Source organism: Pteropus vampyrus, unplaced genomic scaffold (genome assembly GCF_000151845.1).
Source record: "Pteropus vampyrus isolate Shadow unplaced genomic scaffold, Pvam_2.0 Scaffold423, whole genome shotgun sequence".
In the NCBI taxonomy this organism is placed as follows: domain Eukaryota; kingdom Metazoa; phylum Chordata; class Mammalia; order Chiroptera; family Pteropodidae; genus Pteropus; species Pteropus vampyrus.
The window spans coordinates 285,115-292,477 of NW_011889204.1; the positions used below are offsets into that span (position 1 = coordinate 285,115).

The window sequence follows — 7,363 nt, forward strand, 5'->3', positions numbered from 1 at the left end:
TTTTTTATAATGGTAAATTTTTCTTAATTTTTAGTTGTGAAAATCTTTATAGAAGTAAAAGTCTTTAGCTTCATTTTGTACATTTAAAAATATTAGCAGCTGTATTTGAAGTCTAGAATATATGCTGTATGGAAGCAGCTTAGAACCACTTGTTTGCTTATATGAAAAGTGAATGTTAATTTTTTTAGTTTAAAAAAAGTTGTAAAATCCAGGAAGTACTGGAAATTTAAAAAATTTTTCTTCTGTAATCTTACAACTTAGATTTAGTTACTGTTAACATTTTTGCATTTTTCCTTTTCAGTCTTTATGTTTATTTTTTCTTTGCATTAATGAAATAAACTGCATATACATAACTTTTAAGTTTTTTTGTCATTAAATATCTTTATATAAAAATATTTTTACCCAAGTAAGGGAAGTCTTCTTAAATGCAGTATTTTTTTTCTGATAAGGTTACATTATTTATGTCAGATAAAATGCAGTAGTCATGCCTAATAACTGCTACTGTGGACAGAATTTTTCTAAAGGCTTCTTGTTTGAAGTATATTAACTTCTGTGTACAGTCTAGATCCTATTGCTTGTCGAATAAAGGAAGGTTTTATTACTTGGTATGCATCTTGTCATTAGGTATGGAAGAAATCACACTTCTGCTATATGGGTGAATGTACTTTTTAAAAAGTCATTTTAAAAAGATTACTTTCATAGCTGGTATATCTCCCGTACACTGTAATACACCTCCCATTGCCGCTTACCACCCATCCACCCAAATAGTCTTTGTACTAAGGCCATCCATACAGGCTAACTACTTTTGATCATGACATTACAAAAATTCAGGCTAGCCGCATTTAGTTTTCTACTGCCATTTCTTTAGTAAATACAGAATTTGTCACGAAGTAATGTGCTGCTGTAACAAAGGAGACTTCTTGTTTCTTTTTATCTTAAAGCACTTCACTTTTGATTCATGAGCATTTCAGACTGCAGATTCTTATTTAAACCAGCTTTTCTCCTTGAGCTTTACATTCTAAAATGTATTAATGATGTCTCCGTTTCTGTTTCTAATGGCATAAATTGAGCTAGACTATATAAATTTTCATAAAGTCAGTGTGAAAGGATAGCTGAGAAGGTCCAGTCTAAATGTGGGGTTTGGTTTTATAATTTGGTTTCATTTGAATCTTAATTTGTATATTGCATCCTTTATTACTTTCAAATATTTACTAAAGTTTTTTCTTTTGGTCAACTTTTGTACTTTTGTAGGTTATAGATTTCTGTAATTACTGTCCTACTTCCCCAAGAGCCTTTTTTCCAGGAGGGGTCAATCGCTGATCATTCATATTTTCACCATCTTTCATAAAAATACAGACACAAATCCAGATTATCCCCCACCTGACCCCTACAGCATGCAAAAATAAAATCCAGTATATGGAAGCATTTCATTTCAGATAGTGTCTTTCCAGTGGTGTTTCTATTTTAAAAATTTCTTTTCTTCTTTTTTTTCTGTGTTTCCTTTATGTTAGGTATTTGATTTTATGAATGTCATCTCGTGTTACAGAAATAGGAATGTCAGAGGTGGATTAATATGGATAATGGCAAAATGTTGGTAAAACTTTGTGTGGTAAGTCTACAGCCATGCTACCCTGAACAAGCCTGATCCCGTCCGATCTCGGAAGCTAAGCAGGGTTGGGCCTGGTTAGTACTTGGATGGGAGACCACCTAGGAAGACCAGCTGCTGTAGGTGTAAAAAATAAAAAAATAAGGGATCGTAAGCAGAGAAGATCCTTGCAATCTGTGAGGTCAACCAAGGGTTGCCTTGCATAAATGAATGAATGAATGAATAAATAAATTAAATAAATAAAAAACTGCATGTGGTAAAATCGTGGGAAAGACTTATCACGTCTCTGAACTTCTGGGTTAGGTTGCTTGTGACTTGTTTGGTTGTTTAATTGTTGAGGCGTAAAGATCTTGTGCTTATGAATGCATATCAAGACAAATAGCCTAAAAATTGCATAACTATTTAGTCATCAGTCTATGTTTTGGTTTTCATTGGAGAGAATGCATCGGAGCCTTCTTTAATTAAAGAAGGAATTGAACTATATGAGAGTTCTTCCCTTGTGCGTCTCTCCACTCTAATAACCATCCAGCTGGACCCTAATCACTGCCTTCGTCAGTGGGAGTATGGACGCAGAGCAAAGTGAGGCAAAGATTTCTGCCCCCAGTATTTGTAGAGTAGACCAGTCTGGGAGTAAGCGTAAAATGTTGGTTCTGCTTCTGTGTCTCAGGCCTTCCAGGGATTGTGAGAAGAGGTATTGACGGACTAGGTAGCAGGGGATAGGCCGATGCTGATGGAATCACCGTCATCAGCTCGTTGCCGTCCACATTTTATTTTGGGGTTGTGCGTGCGCGTGCGCGTGTATGCACATATGTGATCCTCTGATATCCCATTTTTACCTCACTGAGCTTCCTGGCCCCACCGTACTTTTGCTTGAGATAGAAGGGGTGCAGTGCAGGCAGGACTGTGGTTTATTAGCAACCGCGATGTTGAGCTGGCACAGGAAGGAAGAATGGCATGCAGAGAATTGCGAGAGGTCAGTCAGGTGTGAAGCGGCCCTAAGGGAAGGAGGGTACAGCCTCCCCTGGCCGATTATGTTCGCAGAGTCCAGCACATACCTATTTGCATAATTCTTAATATGTTGTGTCTAACTTGAGATCTTGATACTCAGAATACAGTGTTTAAGTTGTTGGTTTATTTGCTTTTTTATATGTACATAACACATTTTCATACGCATAGTTAGAAAGACAAGAAAATCTTGTTAACCAATGTTTAGTGGCAGTCTGGTTTTATATAATAATTATTCCTGGGGAACATTATCCAGCAGATGAATTGTCGATGACCAAGGTAGTATAATCGTTAAAACATCACACACAACACTTTAATTATTTTGATAAAATGTTTGTCGGAGAAACAAAGTATACGTTTTGTAGCTTGATCTTAATTAAGTTGCCATTTTGTAACCGATGAACTGTAGTTGCTTTTTTACAGGCTGCTGTTAACATGTTAGTCGTATTTATCCACTGTATTTAGGCACAAGGAAGGCATAGCATGAACTAGTTTCTGTTTACATGTCTCTGGGGTTTATAGAATTCTGAGAGTCAGTGGTTAAAAGAACAGGTGTGGCCAGATCCCCTGGATTGTTGAACCCTCACCCTCCCTGTGGGCTCTATAACTTTAGGCAAGTTCTTTTGCTTCTCTCTAGCTTAGGTTCCTTGGAGAGGAGGAGTGATATAGACCATATCTGCAAAGATTGTAGGGGACTTAAGTGAGTTACTTTGCCTGAAGTGCTTAGAACAGGCGTGGCATACACCAAGTGCTGGGCTGATGCTGGACTATTTCTGTAATGATGCTGATGCTGGACTATTTCAGGTGCAAGAAACGTGAGAACTTTCGAAACTCTCCAGTCAGAATGGTTCTTTCTGCAGATAGGAACCCTGAGGCCTCCCATAACTAGAGCAGTGTGTGGCTTTGAGCTATGAGTGGTGGAGCTTTCTGCAAAGTGAAGTCACTTGCTGATGGTTGTGCAGCCGATTAGCTACAGGACTGACCTAGAGCCTGGTTCTCTTCATTCTTTATGCAGTTTGCTGAAAGAAATTGTTTTATACTTTATGCATCAGTGTCTTCTTAGAACCTTTTCACTTATATTTACAAAGATTGTATTCACATGTTAAATGGTCTTTGGCACATAACCTTTTTTTTTTATGGTGTTGAACATACTAATGTCTGTCATTGTGATGTAGCTGGCAAGTGTTTTGGGGGTGGTTGTATGAAGTTAAAAGTTGAAATAGACAAAAAATCAAGGGAGATGGACAAAAATAGGTTGGGGGAGAAAGTTACCATTCAAGTACCATTAAATGTTGGGCAAACCTCTGAGGTAGGTAGAATTGTCCCCCAGCATCATTACAGGGTGGCACAGACATTGCAGTTGAGCTAGGGCTTGAACCCAGATCTGCCTCACTTCAAAACGTGTGTTCCCTGGAATGGGAATTTTTTTTCTCCATGTGGTGTCGGTTTCTTGCCGATCATTTTTGATTTAGTCCTTTAGAATGAAGGTTTGTAAATATAGCCTAATGAGGATTTTAATAGACTTCCAGACAGTAACTACATGTCATAATACAAAATAAGATGGTTTATTCTAAGTGCTCTAGTTGTATAGAGTCGTATTTGATTAGTGGTTTATAGTTCTAGATAGGCCAGTAGGTAGTCTTTATTTTCCATATTAGCCTTGCAGAGAAGATGGGAGGGCTGGTGTGACAGTGGGAAATGCAGAAGCCTGGGAATTGGAAGATCTGGCCTGGGTCCTGACTCCGTGACTAATCACGTTACTCTGGGGAAGTCACTCCACCTCTCTAGGTGTCTGTCATTCCGTTATTACACTAAAGGGACCAGACCGAACCCTGTTAACTCTTTTGCTCTTATTTTCAGTGATCTCGTGCGTAGGCTTTCTGACTTGCCTTTTTTCCTATACTAGGTACTGCTCCTTTTTGCCTGTGGTCTTGAAATCAGTTTCTTTGGTGAAAGCTTTATGGCATGTAACCATTCTTTTAACATTTTTTTCTCCTAGTTTGTCAGGTACCTGGTGTTGGATATCATAGTAGGGTTGTTTTGTGCTTCACATGATAGAACAGCAAAATGTGTATCTTCAATTTTTTTACTTTTGTACTTAGAAATAAATGATTAACAGCTGAATGTTATGTGGTTGTAAAGTACAAGCTTAGTTAATGCTTAACAAAATCCTGGAACCCCACGTCAAGTTTTATTGTCAACTTTTAAGTGCTGTATGCGGTGAAGTTCTTTGTTTTGGAGGAGGAAAAAAACATTAACCAAAGGCAATAGGAGTGAAAAAGAAAGGACCAAAATGTGGAACCAAATTTGCGGATGCGAAGAGCATGCATGAGATCGTATTCTTTGGCTGTAATTGGTACTAAGCCTCTACCAACATAAAGGTCGCAAGCTGCCCTTGGTCAGAATTGCTTCCAGCTCAAGGTTCTGTGACGGCTAAGAGATGATGGTAATATTCACCACCCCTGAGCATTCATAACTCCTCAGACATCTATTATGAATTAATTTGTTCCGCAAGCAGTTTTTATTGCCCATTTTGCTGGGTCCCGTTCTGTACGCCGGTCTCAGAGGGTTCCTAATTTAGGTAAACAACTGTTCCCCTCTTGGATGCCACGTTATCAGCCAGTCCATTTACTTCTGGATTCTCCAAAGGGAGACAGAAGCTCAGTTCACTAACGTCGTTGCAGATCTTTGGCTCTCTGCTTACCGTGTGGTTTTATTCTCCGTTCACTCCTTGTTCATGTGCGAGTTATAAGTTTTTCCTCTGTATGTAAGTTTTATCTCAATAGATTTTCTATGTATATAAGCTTTGTACATTAGATTGTAATTTATTTGAATCGCAGATTTCTTTTTACCTTTTTAAATATCTTTTCTCTCTCTGCTTCCACCACCTTGTGTTTTCAGAGTATAATACATTATTTCTGTCCATATTTTTTAACTGATAATACAACTATATAATATTCTGATGAAACTGCCCAGCAGAGATGAAATACTTAACCAAATTACAATTTTCTGTGAATTTTAATTTATCGCTGTTATGTCTGCACTTGAATGAAGTTCACATACTACAATAGCTGAAGCTTATTAGAACCTCATTCTGGTTAAGTTTACATAGAGCAGTGTCCCCCAAATTTGTGTGTGCAGAACACTGGTCTTATGAGAGATTAGTAGTTGTTGGTAGAGAGAGGTTCCAGAAGGAAATTTGTGTTTGGAAAAACACTGGATTAAAAATACTCAGATTTGAATTTTCGATGGTGGTCGTGTTATTTTTTTCTGCAGAGCTCATCAGAGTTTTTGATAATGTGCATTCTGACTGTCCAGGAAGGAAATATGATGTGTAATATTTCTCAATTTGCTAAATTTATTTGGTCACAAGACCTATTCTATTGGAACATAATTGGGAAATCCTCTTATTTACATACTTATTAGTATGGAATTCAAAACATTTACTTTTTGATTGAGGTGATTATTTCTGTTAGGTTTGAAATAATTGTTTTCAGTTTTGTTAAGTAAAAGAATGAACACTTTAGATGAGTGGCTTTTCCATTTTTTTAACTTCAGCCCACAGTGGGAAATTACATTTTTGATCAGTGACCTTGTATATACATTAACATACTGTCAAAGCTGAGAAAGAAATTTCATGAAACAATACGGAGGCCTTACTGTAGTGAGAGAGAAAACTGAAGCTCTGCATGGAGATAAGAGGAGGGGCTCTGACCTTAGAATTCCTGGGTTTAGTTTTTGGTTGTGTTTTCTTGAGCGGGTGTTAAACACCCATTTTGCCTCAGCTTTCTCAACTGTAAACTAGCAGGAGTAGAACCCACACAAAGAGTAGTTGTGAGCATTCAGTAAGAAATACTCTGTACAATATGTCTGATATACTCTTAGTGCCAAATACGTTTTAGCTCCTGTGATAACTGGAGCTTTAAAACTCATTCTGCTACAGCATACACACACTTTCAAAAATATTTTAAAACTTCGAAAGGTTGAAGCAGTCTTCAAGTAAACTTGGACTCTGATCTGTAGCTGGGTGTATCGTTTGTTATGATATCAACTCTATGGAATAGTAGCTTTGAAAATACCCACCGAAAGTTGATTCAAAGTCATACAACTAGAAAAAGAGCCTGAGACTTGAAACCCTGGTCCCAGAGTGCACACTTATTATAACCCACCATTCTCTGTTGCTTCCACCTCTAGATACTAGAATATAGAGAATCATTCTGGGTCATAGGAAATTTCTGTTACAGAAACAGAGGAGTCTTCTGCTCAGGATGTGTGATATCCTAGGACACAGGATTTTCACGTTACCGAGTTACTGTCAGTGGTCTTTGGGGAGCTGTGAAGAGAGGGGACTGACTACAGGAAGATTAGAGAAGCTAAGGTACTGTTTTCCAAAAAAAGGAAACGCTGGACTCCACAAAGCAGAGACAACTGGGTATTGATTACTGGACAGATTCCAGAAGGTGGGAGTACTTAGTGAAGTGTCGACTTCCGGAAGCTATATGGATGCATTTATTAACCGTTTCTTTTCCTAGTAGGATTCTGTTAAGTGGGTTGGATAAGGATGTAGGTAGGAGGGTATGGACATCTGGCAGGATTCGTAGTTTCATTCATATTTGAGGTTATCTGAAATATGCTAAATTGTATAATTTAAGTTGGAATATTTTCTAGAATTTAAACATCATTTTGATGTTTTTTCAAGATAATTTTACCTGTGTTCATTGTATTAGAATATAGCTGTAATAGGCTTTTCCT

General features: G+C 37.6%; 1 pseudogene; it reads left to right on the forward strand.

Annotated features, from left to right (window-relative positions):
- The first annotated feature begins 1,613 nt into the window (after positions 1–1,613).
- LOC111732087 lies at positions 1,614–1,732 on the forward strand (annotated as a pseudogene).
- The last annotated feature ends 5,631 nt before the right edge of the window (positions 1,733–7,363 follow it).